This window comes from Lissotriton vulgaris, chromosome 1_2 (genome assembly GCF_964263255.1).
Source record: "Lissotriton vulgaris chromosome 1_2, aLisVul1.2, whole genome shotgun sequence".
Classification (NCBI taxonomy): domain Eukaryota; kingdom Metazoa; phylum Chordata; class Amphibia; order Caudata; family Salamandridae; genus Lissotriton; species Lissotriton vulgaris.
Window position 1 is genome coordinate 148,048,477 of NC_141686.1, and position 18,477 is coordinate 148,066,953.

Sequence of the window (18,477 nt, forward strand, 5' to 3'; positions counted from 1 at the left end):
GACCTCCACAAGACCGCCAGGATAAACATGATCAACAAATGGGCAAGGGGTTTTTCACTGGCAAGCATATGCTGGCATATTTGAATTTCCTCACTGCCTTCCTTTTCAAGATGGTGAGTCCGCCATGAAAAGGGTGACAGTGAGGAAACTAAAGGGGTCTCTGTGCATACAGGGGGGCACATGGTGTGCCACCCTGTTTGTCTGCACCCCCAGTTCCAGCTCGGAAAGAAATGCACAACATGGTCCATTTCTTTCGGTGCTGGAACATGCTTTGGGAGCCTTTTTAAGCTCCACATATGAGCCATAGATGGGCAGCGCCGTGGGACCACCAAAGCACCGTCCACCAAACCAGGATGTAAGTCGCAATCTGGCAGGCAGAGTGACTACGAGTTTGGCAGTCTTGCAGTGGGGCCTGGTGTGGTGGCCCGCTCCGAAACCGCTAAACTTGTAATAAGGCCCAAAGTCTTCATATATTGGCCACTTACAATTCTGGATGATATCTGGGGTCTTAGAAGTTACTCAGACATCCATTTGTTTCAAAAAGACCTTAGGGGAAGCAACAAAATGAAACCCTGCTCCCCAGTCAACCACACACTCCATTGCTGAGGAATCACCGAAGTAGGAATGCAAAGATTTGGACAGGCCTATAGGGCAAGCAGGGAATGACCAAGAGGCTGGTCTGAGAGGTCAGTGTGAGGGCCGGTTATTTTTGTTGGTTGTGGTCCTGTTTTATGGTCTGTTGTACCAATTTTTACTGTTGAGTGAAGATTTTTCATACTGGTAAGTTCAATGATATTAAAACAAATATTGCCTGCAGAAATCTGACATCCACACAATCCACTATATTATTTATTTATTCATTTATTTATTTATTAATTGAATTTATTGAGCGCGACAGCTACCCATAAGGGTTTCCCGGCGCTAAGAGACAAATCGACAACTATACCTAGCACATCTCTTATACAGCATCTTTTTACATGTTCAGAATGGCCCCAATTTGCACACATGGGCTTTCTAATTTCCATTTTTAATATATTGCAAAATCTTATGTGGATCCAAAAACTCTAGAATAGGAAATTCAGCTGTCTCAAGGATTATGTGACCAAATTGCCGAAATCTTTGAAAATAAAATTGCAGATCTAGATAAAGATTTCACAGAAAAAATCCCCTTGTCTAGTGAAGCACAAACTTCAGGAACCAGAATAGAACTCACATGCTTCAAAGAGATGAGACTTGAACAGTCTAGGCAAGCTATTATCTCCTGCAAGTCAGGCTCACCCTTCGATCCCTGCCCCCCAAAAATATTGCACGCACTTTTGGATATCATAAACCCAACTATAAACCAAATAATCAAGTCCTCCTTTAAGTTATCAAGCCTACCGGACACCTGGAAGATTGCGGCTGTAAAACCTCTACAAAAAAATAAAATTCCTGACTCCACCACACTCTCAAACCTCAGACCTATCTCATCACTACCGTGTCTGAGCAAAATAGTGGAGAAGGTGGCAAACAGACAATTGAATGACTTTTTGCAGAAAGAAAATATCTTACACGCTAAACAATCTGGTTTTAGACCTGGCCACTCAAAAGAATCAGTGCTACTCCACACAACTGAAACCCTACTGTTTGCCCTAGATCAGGGCACGGATGCGGTACTGATTCTGTTGGACTTATAGGCCGCTTTTGATATGGTGTCTCACGATATTCTGAGAGATAGGCTGGCAAATAGTGGCATTACCAAAATGGCACTTGCCTGGCGATCATCTTTTCTAGAGAACAGGTGTAACATAGTGACACTTGGCAGTTACAAATCCACAGAAAGACAGCTGTCATCAGGGGTCCCTCAGGGCTCGTCCCTGAGCCCAACTTTATTCAATCTTTATATGACACCCCTGAGGTTCTGTGACAATTGTAAGTGGTGTTTTTGACTCGCACGAATATGGTCGAGTCTGGTATCTATGAACCGCAAATGATGAGTTTAGTGGGTGTACGCGTTTACGCTGTGCTAACCTGAACCGTTCGTTTGTTTCGTGGGTTTCTTCATCTGAACCCACGGGTTCCATCTTAGATACGGCATCCATTTTGTTTCTTGCCCTCAAGTAGTCAGCGAACGGACGCTGTCCGCTTCGCGACCCTGGGATTCCCAAGCTCCTGCAGAAGACACGTTTCCTTTGGAGGTGTCTTTATGATGAGGGGGATGGCACTGTAAGGCAGATGGCCCCGCTCGAGGCACATCTTGCCGTGCCGCTCTATTGTCTTAGCTGTGCATTCATTAAGCACGTCCCCTTTGATGCCTGCAACTCGTGTTTCCTGGTACCTCCCCTTTTACACCCTTTTCGATCTGTTCACTGTTCTCATCTTCCTCTGCACCTGTTTCTGTCTCTCCTTCGATTTGTTTACTACCGATTGGAATGTACTTATGGTGGGAAGATGCGTTTTTACAATTGGGAACTACCAAATGTTACTGTGATTATGTTCCGGGCCCTGAATACATGAAAGCGACCCCCTTTTGCCTTTTACGATGGGAACCAAGTTGTAAACCTTTGTGCACCATGTTATCCTATGCTAGAAAACTGTATAAGAAGAGAGATCCACAGATACAATTCGAATCAGACTCCTCGAACCTACACGTGTTGTACTTCTTGTGACTTCTGTGTTCCCTGCAGTAATAAACCTCAAATCTTTGACGCCGAAGGAAGTGTCCCGTGTCTCTGTTATTTGTACGCCGGAACAGGTTACCCACGAAGGTTTTAGGTGTTATCCCTGGCACCGCTGGGTCTTAGCAGAACCCAGTCCTTCAGTTGGCGCCCAACGTGGGGCTGCATCAGTGGTACCGGTCCAAAGCCCGACGATCGTGAGGAACTTCGTGTGAAATCTCCGAGGGAAGGTGCACCCCGCTTCATCGATCCGGTTGTCGAAACAAGTGGCCCGACGACTTTTCCCGCGAAGATCCCCGCCTCCTGACGGCTGCAACGGACTGCTGCCCTGACTGTAGACCTGTTTTGGTGCCTGGCGTAGACCTTGGTACAGCGAGACGATAGACGGGCCTTCCTGGTGACGCCATCGATCTTTGAGTTAAGTATTTGTGGGTCGCTCCCAGAGTCCTTTGTTGTGGGTGCTTAGTTGTTGCATGGTTCCATTGCATTTGTGGTTCTTGGTACTTTGTTCTTTGTTGTGATATTTGACGTCTGCAGTCGCCAAAAACCGAGGTTTTGCTCTTTGTAGGGATATTGTGATCCTATAACCCTTGACGTTTGTGAAACTCGGTTAGTGTGCACGATGCCTAGCCGTAGTACTTTGTTCAGTTGTTTTAGAAGTTATGGTACGGATTCCCGATTGGAGGACTCGTGTCCGATACCTCCGATTGGAACTCCAACTTATGAGCTGTACAGTAAGCACGGATTAGGTCCGATTACATTCAATGAGTGTTGGGTTCGATACACTAAGAAAGACGGTGTCCTTAGTTGGCCACCTCATGGTAGTTTCGATACTCCGATTTTAGATAACCTTGAAGCTAAGTTGTTTCAAAGAAAAGCAAGGCCGGCCATGTTTGATTCCTTTCGGTTGTGGCGTAAAGAAGCCAAGCAGAGAGAAATCAAACAGATCAAACGTAATAAGAGAGAAGGTATTGTCACTACGGTAAGAAACGCAGAGCAGTTCCAGCGAGATAAGGAGGAAAAGGAAAAGGAAGTTTTCGATAGATTGCAGCGCATGTCTATAGATAAGTGCTATCCCGCTTTACCGGCAGATACGGATAAGAAGGAGGAAGTTACAGAGGACCCCTTAATGTCCTATCTCATGAAGTCACCACCTCCGTATGTACAGGGTACCGCAGCTCCTGTGGTTCCCCCTGTCCCTGTTCCCCAACCTGCTCCTGTTCCTGTACTCCCAACTGTTCCTGCTCCTCTGCCTGCTTCTGTCCCTACTGCTCCTCCGCTTGTACTTCCTCATACTCCTGCTCCCGCTGCCTCTACTGTCCTGGTTTCTCCTGCTGTTCCCTCTGTTTCTGATACTTCTCTTGTTACCCCATTGGGTTACTCTACTACCCCGTCTACTGGACGTCGTGTCCCTTCTGTTGCTGCTAACTTCTTCAATTCTCTTGGACCGATTCTTGATTCCGCTGGTTCCGATGGTCCCCAAAGGCGAAGTCAGCTTCCCGGTAGTAGGGAACGTGACTGTCTGTATAACATGGCGATGGCTTGGATGAAATATCCCCTTAGGAATCCTCCACGTGTGGTGATTGACACGTTCTCTCAGTTCAATATACCGACACAGAGGTTCGTGTTTGAGGAAATGTGCAAGGTTTTGCTTGACCAAATATCGGTTGATGCGTCTGAAGAAACAATGTCTGCTCTAACTAATCTTCAGCTTCAGTTTGCGAGCGGAATGATAGTGGGTAGCAATGTTCGACGTGCTGTCGAGCAGTTGCTGTCTTTTCGTCCCTCTATAATGCCTCGAGCATTGTTTGTAGAAGATATTGAGGGACCGCTAGAAGCGCCTGGTCAGTATCCCATGCGCGAAGTTCCACCAGTGTGGATGCCGGGTGATGCTACTCGAGCTCCGCCGATCCTGCCACACTTTCAGAGAGTATGGATACATCTTCCGTGGAAACGATCGCAAGTTTTGCAGGTAAAGCAATCTTTGCCTGATCCTCGCAAAAATCCAGCAGGGTACTATAAAGAATTGTCTCAGTTAGTGGATGCTACGATAATGAATCTTGCCGACATCGATATGTTGTTTGGTAACGTCGTACCGCAACCGGTATGGGCGAAGATTCGTCAGGAAAATCAGGCAAACGAGCTAGGTGGTGACTGGCCTGCTCTTGTGGCAGCAGACACCCGTCAAATTGGTGGGGCTAAGCCTGAACAGCTCATTACCGATCTCCCTCAGAGAATAATCACTCTTATGAAGACGCTTATGCCAGCTATGAAGGTGAATTGGGACAAGTTGTCCGCTTGCAAACAAAAGAAGGACAAGAGTGTCTCTGATTTCTTTACGAGATTTGAGGAGGCATTCATCGATCATTGTGGGCAGGATATGGGCACTGAGGGAGGTCAGAGGTTGTTCGTGGACAAATTTGTGTCTAATTTGTTACCGGACTTAAGCAACAAATTAAGAAATTCTGAGAGTGCGTGGGCTGTTTCTACTTCTGCTCAAATATTGGCTACGGCGCAATATTATGAGAATAGAGAGAAAGAGGAAAATGATCGTGATGATAAAAATACGAAAGAGCTCAAAACGAAAGTGCTGTTGCAGCAAGCGTATCCTCCACTTTCGAATCAGAACGATTCGCAACAGCGGAATCGATCGCAGTCTCAGTCGAATAGGTCACAATCCCGAAATGATTCCTCTTTTGAGAGATCTTCATTGGGGTACAATCAGTGTGCCTATTGTAGGAACGAGGGTCATCTGAAATTCGATTGTCCAGTCTTGAGTGATCGAAACAGTGGTAATTTATCTAGAGGAGGTCGTAGTGGTCCTCAACAAGCATCACGTGGTAGAGGTCGTGGTGTTCAAACTGATCGTTCCAACAATTCTTCCGATTCTAACAATTGTTTTGATCAGCGTGGATCATCACAAAGCAGATCTGCTCAGTACAATGTAGACGATTATTACGTCGATCACAACATCGACGATGGTAATTACTAGGACAGCCATAGACAAAGAGAGGGAGTAGTATCAGTTCCGGTCGATCAGAGAGGGCCTTACGTCGCAGTTGCCACCTCGGGCGTCGTTGAGCCTTTTCTGTTGGACACTGGTGCAGCGAAAAGTTCCATCATGCATTCGAAACTCCCTGGCGCACCTTTGTCTGGCTTAACAAATGTTTCCGTTGGATTCTCTGGCGCCCCTGTTAGCAATCCGGTTTCGTGCCCTTTGCCCCTTGCAATTGGGCCTCGTGAGCTGAAAGCTCCCTTGATTTTGACTACTGGTTGTGGTGAGAATCTTTTAGGCCTGGATTTGCTGAAACGTCTGTATGCGACTTTGTATTGCTCTCCTGCGGGGGTAAAGCTTACATTGGGTGAGAAAGTTATCTCTCCTATGTACTTGTCCCTCGACAAGCTTCCACCGGAATTGAGTTCCCTTCCAGCATCTTTGTGGGCTACAGGTCCCAATGACGTGGGCCTGCTTGATATCTCCCCTTATGTTGTTCATTTGAAATCTAATGTGCGCTTGCCACGTATTCCCCAGTATCGTATCTCCCTTGATGGTGAACGGGCGCTGTTAGCAATCATCTATGATTTGATTGAGAAAGACGTCATTGAGGAGACACGGGGAAACGTGTGCAATAGTCCTGTGCTACCCATTCTGAAACGCACCGATCCGTCTAAGCCTCCTGTTTATCGTTTTGTTATTGATTTACGGGAGGTGAATAAAATTGTGATTCCTCAGTTCCCTGTGGTGCCTGACATTACGGCTCTACTGACTCTGATTCCAGCTTCTGCATCTTGGTTCTCAGTGATCGATCTGAAAAATGCGTTCTTCAGCATTCCGATTGCTGAGGAGAGTAGAGACCTTTTCGGTTTCTCCCTTGGTGGTCGCAGCTTTAGGTTCAAAGGTGCTCCTCAGGGCTACTGTGAAAGTCCATCGATTTACAGTCAAGCCTTGAAAGGCCAACTTGATGCGTTTGTGTTGCCGGCCGGTGCGGCCTTGATCCAATATGTCGATGACTTATTGGTGGCTGCAGATACTCAGGACATTTGCAAAATTGCTACGGTGTCGTTGTTGCAACATCTCTCTGACTTACATCACAAGGAGTCACCTTCTAAACTGCAATATTGTTGCCAAGAAGTGACCTACCTAGGTCACTTATTGTCAAAGGAGGGAAGCAGGTTGACCCCAGAGAGAATTGCAGCAATTGCTCGAATGACTGTGCCAACAACTCAGAGAGATGTGCGTGCCTTTTTAGGTATCACGTCATACTGCAGGCAATGGATTCCAAATTTTTCATTGCTAGCGAAACCATTGGTGGCTCTTACGTGCAAGGATGTTCCAACTCCTTTGCCATGGACGGAAGAATGTCAGAAAAGTTTTTCTGAACTACGTGACGCGTTGTGTTCGGCTCCTGTGTTAGGTACCCCTGACTACAGTAAGCCGTTTACACTATACGTTCACGAGAGGGAAGGTTGTGCGTTGAGTGTTTTGACGCAACAATTCGGTGGTAAGCAACGTCCATGTGCATATTTTTCCTCGACCTTGGACCCAGTAGCTAGAGCATTGCCGAGTTGTCTGAGAGCAACAGCGGCAGCTGCGGTGTCCATCCGACAATCTGCAGGATTGGTCATGGATAATATGCTTACGGTGATGGTTCCGCATGCAGTTGACACTCTTTTGAATCGTACGAAAACCCAACATCTGACGAGTGCAAGGTTGTCTGGGTACGAGTTGACGCTTTTGGCAAGTCACATTCAAATAAAACGTTGCAATGTTCTGAACCCGGCGACTTTGTTGCCAATTTGTATGGAATCAGACGAAGTAGTACCTCATGACTGCTACTTACGAACGGAGGAAGAAACAAAAGGTCGTGTGGACCTGAAAAATACTCCTTTGGAAGATCCCGATGGGACTTTGTATGTGGATGGGTCGTGTTTTAAGTTGCCGAATGGCGATGTAACGACTGCGTATGCTGTGGTAACATTGAGTACGGTCGTGGAAACTGCGAGATTGAATCAGAATTCTGCTCAGGCGGCAGAGCTGATTGCTTTGACTAGAGCGTGTGTGTTGTCAAAAGGGAAACGGGTGAATGTGTTTACCGACAGCCAATATGCTTTTGGCGTTGCACATAGTTTCGGACGATTGTGGCGAGAGAGAGGTTTTATGACGTCGCATGGCACTAAGATTCAGCATGGACAGCTTGTGAATGATCTTTTGGATGCACTTACATTGCCTGAGCAGGTGGCGATTGTTAAATGTAGTGCGCACCGTAAGGTGACAGATGATGTTGGTCGTGGCAATGCGTTTGCGGATGAGACTGCTAAGGAGACTGCCTGGAACCTTAGCACGAGAATGTATGTGAGGAGATCGGTTAGGTGGCCTACAGAGACTGGTATGTGTGAGGACACTATTGAGAGTGTGAAAGCGATTCAGAATGAGGCCACTGAGACTGAAAAGGCGAAGTGGAAAAAGAGTACGGGAAAGTTGGATGCGAATGGCTGCTGGATCGATTTGTCGGAGCATAAGAGATGGATGTTGCCGGATGCGTATGTGCTAGCTGTTGTGACGATGGCACACGGTTTAGCACATATTAGTGCGAAAGGTATTTGCAAGTTGTTGTCCCCTGTGTGGAAGAATGACGGTATTACTAAGTGTGCTGAGAGATTGGTTAAGAATTGTATGATATGTATGATGTACAACCCTGGTAAAGGAACCCCTACGCCTGCTGGCTATTTTGCTCCCCCTTCATGTCCCTTTGAGGTGATTCAGCTAGACTTCATTCATATGGAGCGATGCAACAACCTGAAGTACGTTTTAGTTGTGGTTTGCGCATTCTCCTGATGGATTGAAGCCTACCCTCTCAAAGATAACACTGCTCTGTCCACTGCGAAAATCCTAATGAAGGAATACTTTCCTCGGTATGGAATGCCACGGATTGTATGGTCTGATAACGGAAGTGAGTTTGTGGGGAGTGTGATGAAGAGTGTGTGTAAGGGCCTTGGAATTACTCAAAAATTCCATAGCGCCAATCATCCTCAGTCAGCGGGTTTGGTTGAAGGGTACAATGGCACCCTCAAATTGAAGTTAGCGAAGATTCAGGCTACGACTGGTCTCTTGTGGCCTGACGCTTTGCCTCTAGCTCTTCTGTCAACTAGGGCGACTGTACACTCCCGAGTAGGGCTTAGTTCCTACGAAATAGTGTTCGGCCGTCCTGCGAATGTTTGGGGGGTCCCTAGACCCGGTGTGTTTTCTGATCTTGAGTATCCAATGTTGATCGATTATCTTCATGATCTGACTGCTAAACTGAGGTTAATTCACCAACAGGTCTTTGAAGCACTGCCGACGCAGACGGAGGGTCCAGGTCACCAGCTCCAGCCTGGAGACTGGGTGGTAACACGCAACTTTGGACGGAAGCGCAACCTTGAGCCCCGCTTCACTGGACCCTACCAAGTGCTCCTTGCCACGAGGACTGCTGTTCGTTTGGAAGGACGCAAAAACTGGGTGCATGCCACCCATACTAAAAAGGTACCTATACCTTTATCAGCAGACTCGTGGGTGAGGAAGGGCATTGCCTCGTCTGAAACAGAAACGTTGCCGACCTTCGTCCCTTTTAGCGACGCTCAGCCTGCCGGAGAGCCCTCAGTGCAGCAGAACGACATTGTTGAACATTTGTCATCGCAAAGCTCAAGATCTGAACAATTGACTGATCAACAGAACTCTGTCCCATCATCGGACCAATTGTTTGACGAGCAGACACGTCCTGGGAGAAGCCGATATTTTCTCCGCTCCAACCCTAAAAAGACTAATAAAGATTGAATATTTGCTCTCCCACCTGGACATTTACGTTGCCCCATTGCCACTGATCAGTTGAACACACCTATATATATATATTGGTGATTTTTTGTAAATTTGAGTCTTTTCCACATATGTGTTTTGCTTTCACAGCTAGCAGACTTTGTACATACTGTTGATTAAACATACCTTACATCCGGGTGAACCGTAAGGCCGCGCGGGTACTTCCTTCTGGTTAGTAGGTCTTGACACTAGGTCGGAGAACGTTGATTCCTAGGAACTCCTGGGGATCGACTATTCCTACACAGAACGAAGTGCGTCAAAAACGTAGCGGACGGTTTTAGAGGATGGTTTTCTCGAAGCTGATGGACATGGAGAAGGCTCAGGCTAGAAGATTCGAGTTGCGTAGAATTGCACACACAAAATGCTTCATGTTTCAGGTGTTCCTTTTATTTTTAACTGTTTCTTCGTTATTGGTGGGTGGGGTGTATTACAAGATATAGTCATTGTTGCCTTCTGCCTTACCTACCCCTACTTCTGAACCTAAACCTACCTCCACTGTTTCTCTTAATTCCTTCCACATCTTACCCAAACACGAGCAGGTTAGACGTGCGGAATTCATGAACAATTCCTTCATTCAGCTCCTTCATCAGCATCAGTTAGTGGTGAACACTACCAATTGTTGGGTGTGTGGGTTAATGCCACATACCACCGATAAGGGAATTCCATACTTGGTCCTCCCTTATAGTTCCCAGGGTTCAGCTCGAGCATTGCAAACAATGTTTCGAAGTGCACTAGATTCTTACCCCAATCGAGAGCCACGTCCTCCACACTTTGGTCCTGGTCCGTACCATAAGTCTTTGGCAATAGCGATTGCAGATTTAGATAGGGATATCTATGAGCCGTCGCTTATCCCAGAGGAAGAGGTACGAGCCTATAGGGATCTTAGTGAGGCTGAGTATAGTGCGCTCGTGGGCGAGAGACAGCTTAGGAGCTCGTCTCCAATATGGGTCGTACCCCACCTTGGTAATTTCTGTCTAAAAGGCCGTGGCCGAAATCAGAGGGCTCACCTTGGAGAGAGTGTTTGCTCTGAGACGTATGTCTTACCAATGCTCTCTTCCCCTGTTCTCCTGACTGCCAAGGGTACGTATTTTGTCTGTTATGACCGTGCATATACATGGTTGCCCCTTGACTTTGCGGGCACCTGTTATATCGCAAACTTGTTGCCACCAACTTTTACAGTCACCGCTGATTATCACAAGACTAGAATTGTGAGGGGCGTGATTAGCGAAGAGGACACTACCGGTCAAGAGGCAGGAGACTTTTTCAAGGGTTTCTTTCCGTTTTGGGGTCCTATGATCAATAGTAGGAACCTGAGACAATTGACTCGAGTGGTGGAATCGACAGCTAATATCACTGCCAGTGCCCTTGGCAACATTACAGCAGAGCTTCAGGCGGAACGGTTGATGACGTTACAAAATCCTATGGTTTTAGACGTTGTCTTAGCAGATCGAGGTGGAGTATGTAGAGTGATCCATTCGAGTTGTTGTGTATTCATTCCAGACAACGCTTCGACTGTCTATCAAGCCATCTCGAAGTTGCATAAGATCTCCGAGTCCATACACGTGGACGTAGGGGATTGGACGTTACTCGGGTGGTTTTGGGGCCTAATGTCGACTTGGGGTTGGAAGATTCTGATGATCATCGGGGTTGTTGTAGCCTTCCTGTTCACATGTTGTCTTTGTGTGCAGTGTGGTCCTGCTTTATGTGGCCTCTGTGCTACGACGTGTATAAGGCAGCCGCCTGTTACCAAGGAAGCATTGATGGATAGAATCATGTTACAGCAGCATCTGGATGGTCTGATGAATATCGAGATCGATTATGATTCCGACTAGTGCTTGCCTACCTGAGAGCAAAAGGAGCGTCTGAGGTTCTGTGACAATTGTAAGTGGTGTTTTTGACTCGCACGAATATGGTCGAGTCTGGTATCTATGAACCGCAAATGATGAGTTTAGTGGGTGTACGCGTTTACGCTGTGCTAACCTGAACCGTTCGTTTGTTTCGTGGGTTTCTTCATCTGAACCCACGGGTTCCATCTTAGATACGGCATCCATTTTGTTTCCTGCCCTCAAGTAGCCAGCGAACGGACGCTGTCCGCTTCACGACCCTGGGATTCCCAAGCTCCTGCGGAAGACACGTTTCCTTTGGAGGTGTCTTTATGATGAGGGGGATGGCACTGTAAGGCAGATGGCCCCGCTCGAGGCACATCTTGCCGTGCCGCTCTATTGTCTTAGCTGTGCATTCATTAAGCACGTCCCCTTTGATGCCTGCAACCCGTGTTTCCTGGTACCTCCCCTTTTACACCCTTTTCGATCTGTTCACAGTTCTCATCTTCCTCTGCACCTGTTTCTGTCTCTCCTTCGATTTGTTTACTACCGATTGGAATGTACTTATGGTGGGAAGATGCGTTTTTACAATTGGGAACTACCAAATGTTACTGTGATTATGTTCCGGGCCCTGAATACATGAAAGCGACCCCCTTTTGCCTTTTACGATGGGAACCAAGTTGTAAACCTTTGTGCACCATGTTATCCTATGCTAGAAAACTGTATAAGAAGAGCGATCCACAGATACAATTCGAATCAGACTCCTCGAACCTACACGTGTTGTACTTCTTGTGACTTCTGTGTTCCCTGCAGTAATAAACCTCGAATCTTTGACGCCGAAGGAAGTGTCCCGTGTCTCTGTTATTTGTACGCCGGAACAGGTTACCCACGAAGGTTTTAGGTGTTATCCCTGGCACCGCTTTGTCTTAGCAGAACCCAGTCCTTCACCCCTGCTTACCTTGATGGACACTTTCGACATTGAATCCATTTCATATGCAGACAATACACTGCTAATTTTAACCCTAGACAGGAATTCCACAGTGGCGGAAGAGAAATTTCATCACTGTCTAACTGCAGTCACAGACTGGATGAAACTCAACCATCTCAAATTTAACAGCCAAAAAATGGAAATCATGCTATTTGGAAAATCTAATCTTTTCATGCCCAAACAATGGTGGCCATCAAATATGGCTCCACCTCCAAATCCAGTAGACACCGTGAGGAATTTAGGGATCAAGCTCGATCCCACACTATCTTTCCACAAGAAAGCTTTTGCGGTGCCAGGTGTATGCTTCCACACAATATAGATCTTGAGAAAATTCCTTGATCTACTTCCTATTAACGCTAGGAAGGCAGTCACTATAGCACTAATCCTGTTCCGTCTGGACTACTGTAACAGCCTGTATGCAGGAGCGAATAAGACTGTTCTGAAAAGACTACAGGTGGTCCAGAACGCGGCAGCTAGTTTAGTATCTAAGCTACCCAAGGGTTCTTCTTCAGCAGCAGCACTCCAAATTGTGCACTGGCTACCAATTATAAAAAGGATTCTTTTTTAAAATTCTAATAATCATTTACAAGGCCACCCACCAGGGCAACGGGCCGATATATCTAAGTTCCAGAATCATTCCCTATACCACTCAACACCTCATGTGATCATCTTCTGGAAACTTTTTTGCATCCCCTACTTTTCGTCTGAAATCGAGAGGGGGAAGGCAATGGCTGTACTGGGAACAACAGACTGGAATACCTTGCCCTCCCAGGTGGGACATGCACAATCTAAACCTATTTAAAAAAAACTGCTGAAATGGATCTTTGCTGCCCCAGACAATACTGTGCTATTTCTCATCTGACACTCATTCCAAGTGTTAACCTCATCTGTCCCATTCCACAGATCGCCCTAGGTCCTGTACCGCAAGCGCAAAGATGCTACTTGGGAGTGAACGCCGCTCTTTACAAATATACTCATTCATTCATTTTAATTCACTAATGTCGGACACTTTTAGTTTGGTGCCAAGGTCTAATTTCTGTCCCTATCTGACCCTAGAAATGCAATATAGACAAATCTGTCCCCTAACTAGTGTTAACCATAGCATGTCAACCCATGTCACATAACAGTTGTACACTGTACTAATTCTAACGTCCTTGTGTGCCCCGGCTATCAAGAAATTGAACAAGGATCGCATATTGTTTCTGGGCTAAGAATGTTAGTAATGCACTTTACAAATGGCCAACATATTGAGCTACATATCAGATATAATACAATACAACATTAAACACTAACTCACCTCTAACATTTAGAATTTCCCCAGATCTCTCGATTAACTCTAGTGGCGCCTGGGATGGGACCCCCTGTAGCAGGGTTATTAGGCCTTTCTTAGGACCCACCCATTTCTTAACATTAGTCGGCATTATTCTCACTTAATTTATATGCTTCAAATTTGATGGCTTGGCTTCCTTTTCTAGCGTATATCCTACCCTTGAAGCGTAGCCTCTTCTCATTCCCTTTTGATTGGCTAACTTAAATCATCCCACTGCTCACATTTAGGGAACTACTTGTTTTCCTTTTCTTTAAGCAGTTCAAGAAAGTACATGTGTTTTCCAGATCTCGACAAAATGTTCTGCTAAATACCCACCTCCTCACTCTCTATTGTTCCTTCTTATTCCCTTCGTGCTCGCACCCTTATTTTCTCCTCCAGCTGGATACCTGCCCCCACCCTCCTACCTTCCTTGTTGCTCCCTTCTACCCTCACCCAAGTTATTGTTTAAAACTTTTATTTATCCTCCCCACATCTGTCACTCCTCCAGTCACTCTCTGTTGTGTCTCTCCACCCACTTAGCACCACCAGCTCCTTTGTTGCTCGCCCACCCCAACAAGATGGAGAGTCCAACAGCTCCTCTTTGTTGCTCAATTCTCCACTGTTTTTGGTGCAAGTGAAAGCGGATGCCTGGTATGGTTGCTGCCTCTGTCTAGGGTTCTCTGTTTCATTGCCCATGAGGTTCTGGCCTACTTGCATCATCAGGAATCCTCAATTTTAATGACAGTGGGGTGGTGGCCTGCTGCCAGTCTTGGCAGCCACATGGCTAAATGATAGTGGAGTCTTGGCCTGATGGCAGTGTCCAGGGTCCTTATGTTCTTTGACATTGGGGTTCAGGTATGCTGCCAGCGTAGAAGCCGCCTGCTTAACTGAATGTGGCATACAGTCCTGCGAACAGTGTCCGCGAACATACATTTTTAGAAGGTTTTGTTCTGCTTCCAGTTCTTGATCATTCTCTTTTCTTCACATTACATTACAGTACAGCGGGTTCCTAGTCCGCTTCTATTTTCCATGAACCTCCCATTTATAGGTAATGAGTAATGGCCCTCTCTGCCAGTCTTAGGTTTTTGCTCGCTGCCATTGCTGGGAACCACCATGCCTCATGACAATCAGGTCTTATCCTTAAGTCAGTGTCTGAGGGTGTTGGGTTAGTTGATTCTGGTGTTGAGATGGTTGCCCCTTTGCTTCAGTGGGGTGCAGTCCTGCTGCTGGTGTCTTGGCCTTCAATTTTAATGTTAGCAGAATTCTGGTCAGCTGCCAACGTCTGGGCCTAATTCTTAATGACTGTAGATAGCTGGTCTATTCCCTGTGCTTGCACCCTCAGTACTATCGAGAGTGAGGTTCTGGCTTTCTGCTGGTTTCTGGAGGCTTAGGTTTTTAGGTCTTCACTCATTACTCTTTGCCTTCATCCCCAGGAGAGCAAGCGACTCTCCTGTTTGGCGCTTGCACTGATCATTCACTTTTGTAATCGCTTTTATGTAAACCTGCAGCAAGCAGTAGTGTCCAAACAATCTACTGCAACTCCTGTATTTATTTGTTAAGCACAAGGAGTTTAAGTAATTTGCAGCGAATAACAGGCTGTCAGCTGGGTATGGTTTAAACACTGGGAACGTGAGGGGTAAACTGGATCTCATCCCCCAGACCGTCCATCTACCTTTGTTCTTGGATTGCCCGCCTCATGTCGGTCGCTCACTGTAACATCCAGCCACATTACCTCTTCGTCCGTCTTCCCGACCCATTCCTTAACAGTGAGCAGCTTGTCTGCTCCCCAGAAACCGTATACCTAGCAGAGTTTTTTACACTTCCCCAAATATGGCGCCACCTATCAGGTGAGAATATAGGGGGTAGTGCGTCACACAATAGCCTGAGAATGCCAAAGAAAATCATAAACAAAAACAAGCACTGACGTTGCCAATAGGTCTCGCAGTAGGAAAGTTGGAGTTATTGGTTTTGTAAATTACATTTTATATTTATATATCATTATTGGCATTGTCAATAACAATATATAAATATAAAATGGCATTTACAAAACCAATAGCTCCAACTTTCCAAATGCGAAACCTATTGGCAACGCCAGTGCTTTTTTTTTCAGGAAAAGGAGGTTGTGAGTGATCTTGCCACAAGTTGCTGTTACTTAACACATTATGATTTAGGCCACGGAGAGGAGCAGGGTGTGTGTGCCGACTTGGTTGCCGATTTCACATAGCAAGCCTGCCCTCTACCGGCGAAATGCATGTCAGCAGCCTGCGAGATCTGCGGAAAAAGAAGAGCTGTTTTCTCTCCTGTCGAGCTTGCAATTCCTGCCTACATTGTCCCCCACAGCAGGGCTCTGCATTTGTCTCCTCCTGTTTCGCAGCTTGAGCTCAGTACGCCATCGTTCATCCCCCTTTATGTGGCTCTGAGCTATCATAAAGACCTGAAAAGAATTAATTTGCAAGAAAACAAATGTCTCCTAACAATTTAAGAAAACTTGAGGGATAAAACACGTGTGCGCAAGTGTGAGTCCGCGCATCACATCTTGAATTGCATGCGTTGCCTCCCTGGGCCGAGGGCGTTTGTTGCTTAATTGCCTCGATGTTAAGCCCTCTCTCTGCCTGTGAAGCCATAACAAGAAAGTATGTGTTCAAATTGACTCCTCTCGACTGAAAAATAGTTTATACTTATCAGTTAAAGTTATTTTTTTAAATATCCTTCAACCCGCTTTTTTAAATATCCTTCAACCCGCTTTATATACAAGGTACTCAATTATTTAGAGCAAAATGTGAGCAGTATAGGGTTCCACAGATGGGTAAAGTCAGTTACACAGCACACAACCTCTGCTCGTTGAAGACTGAGGGCTCTTCTTCCTAGAACACTTTGCAGTTGGAAAGAGCTGAAATTACGAAATTTGCGTACGTTTGCATTGACGCTTTTTAGTTCTGCTAATTTTGTTGACAAGCCACCCTTTCTTAGTTTAAAATGAAGGCAAAGGTTTGCTAAAATGGACGATGCTGCTCGTTCGATATGTGACTCAAGTGTATCCTCTGAAAGAAGGAACCATTTTCGTTGTGTTAAACGTGAATGCATGATTAATACAATGGTTATAGTTTAAACCTTTTTGTAAAGCGCCTTTATAGCAGTTTCTTGGTGCCAATTACAGATTTTTATTGTTATTCTACTGAACTCAATGGTGCTTATTTTATTGACCTTCGGATTCATTTATGCACAATTGTTACTCTTTTAATGGAAGTGAAATCAACTGATCGAATATATTTAAACTTAACGTTACTCATGGGTAATTATTTAAAACTAGTAGAATTACTAATGCTACAAGAAGTTTTTTTGATTAGCTGCCAATAAGTGGCATGACAACAATAATACTAACAGTGTATTTACTGTTTGCTGGGCAAACATTGGTGATGTATTCACATTTTAGAGACATTTGGCGCTTGACCTGTCATTGAGTGCCTCAGCGCAACCTACCTTGACCCTATGTAATAACTTAGCCTACAACCTATGCCTTCTGGTAGGAACGATACTGAAGCATGCACTGAGTGGTATCCTTTGGTGCAGCTTATAAATATATTTTTCATACACTATGTGTGCTGTTTGTGCATCGCTTGAGAGAAGCTTGTGCACAATCTTTGTGCGTATAGCAAGTATGCACTTTAAGCTATGACACAAGTGCACTTTGTGCAAACACTGTGGCGGAACTCTGAACACAGCAAGCGGCCCAATTAACCACTTAATTTGGAGCAAGTACGCAGAGAGAGAAGGCAGGCGCTGGAGAGGGAGGGGGTGGGCTGCCCATATGGAGAGGGGGGTGGGCTGGGCTGCCTCTGATGATCTAATGCGAGTCACGGAAGGCAGGCGCTGGAGAAGGAGGGGGTGGGCAACTTGAACGACTATATGGCTGGGAGAAGCTGTGTGAGGGAGTCTGGGCTGGCTGGGCTCGTTCACGAGAGGCTTGTGGTCACGTGATTCTCCCGCTTTTCACATGCACTGTGAAGAAACTGCAGTCGAAACTGCAGTGGTTTGACTAGTCGATCCATCACTTGAATTCTCGCCATTTTCCAATGGAAAAGGCGAGACCTAACAATCACTAGAAAGAAACCCCAGGGATGGAGGGAAGTGCTCAGGAATTGGATGGCAAGACCAGAACTCGGAGTAATGAAGATTACCGGTGAGTAACCGGGCATTGCCCTGTGCCTGCTCAGTCCCCCCGTAACATCCCATGGTCACCCCGTCATCCGACTGCTGTCTGTGTCCCTATCCCTCTTATCTGATTCTCCCCCGGGCAATGCTACGGATTGTATGTTAATGCTCCGCAGAACGCTTGAGCCATCTCTCCTCCCACCCTGGCAGCTGAAAGAGTCTGATGAATGCCAAATATTCAGAGCACCAAAATCCGCCCCTTAGTGGTATTAGCGCTGCTGTCTCGTATTACGGTGGCGGTAGCTCAGATTGGGCATGCTGGTTGCAGATTTACCACCGGCATCAAGTGATTTCATATGGATCACGATATGTAAGCCAGGCACTAGCCATTTGAAATGGTTGAATATGAAAGGAGAGCTAGGTTACTTGTAGCCCCGTTACCAACTACAACCATTATCTGCTCCAACAGATAAACAAGGTGTGAGACACAAACCGGGCCCTGATTTTATTAGGGAGATTTCGAATTGAATCTTAAAGCACACGGGCACCTTTTGAAGTCTGGGGAAAACCTGTGTGGAGCACAGCTCTGCCGGCCTCAGCCTGGCCTCCAAGAAAAGGCTTGATGTTCAAGAAAGAAACTCAGAAAAATGTAGGGCCAGATCAATCCTAGATCGAGGAATATCATGCGACTAATTTCA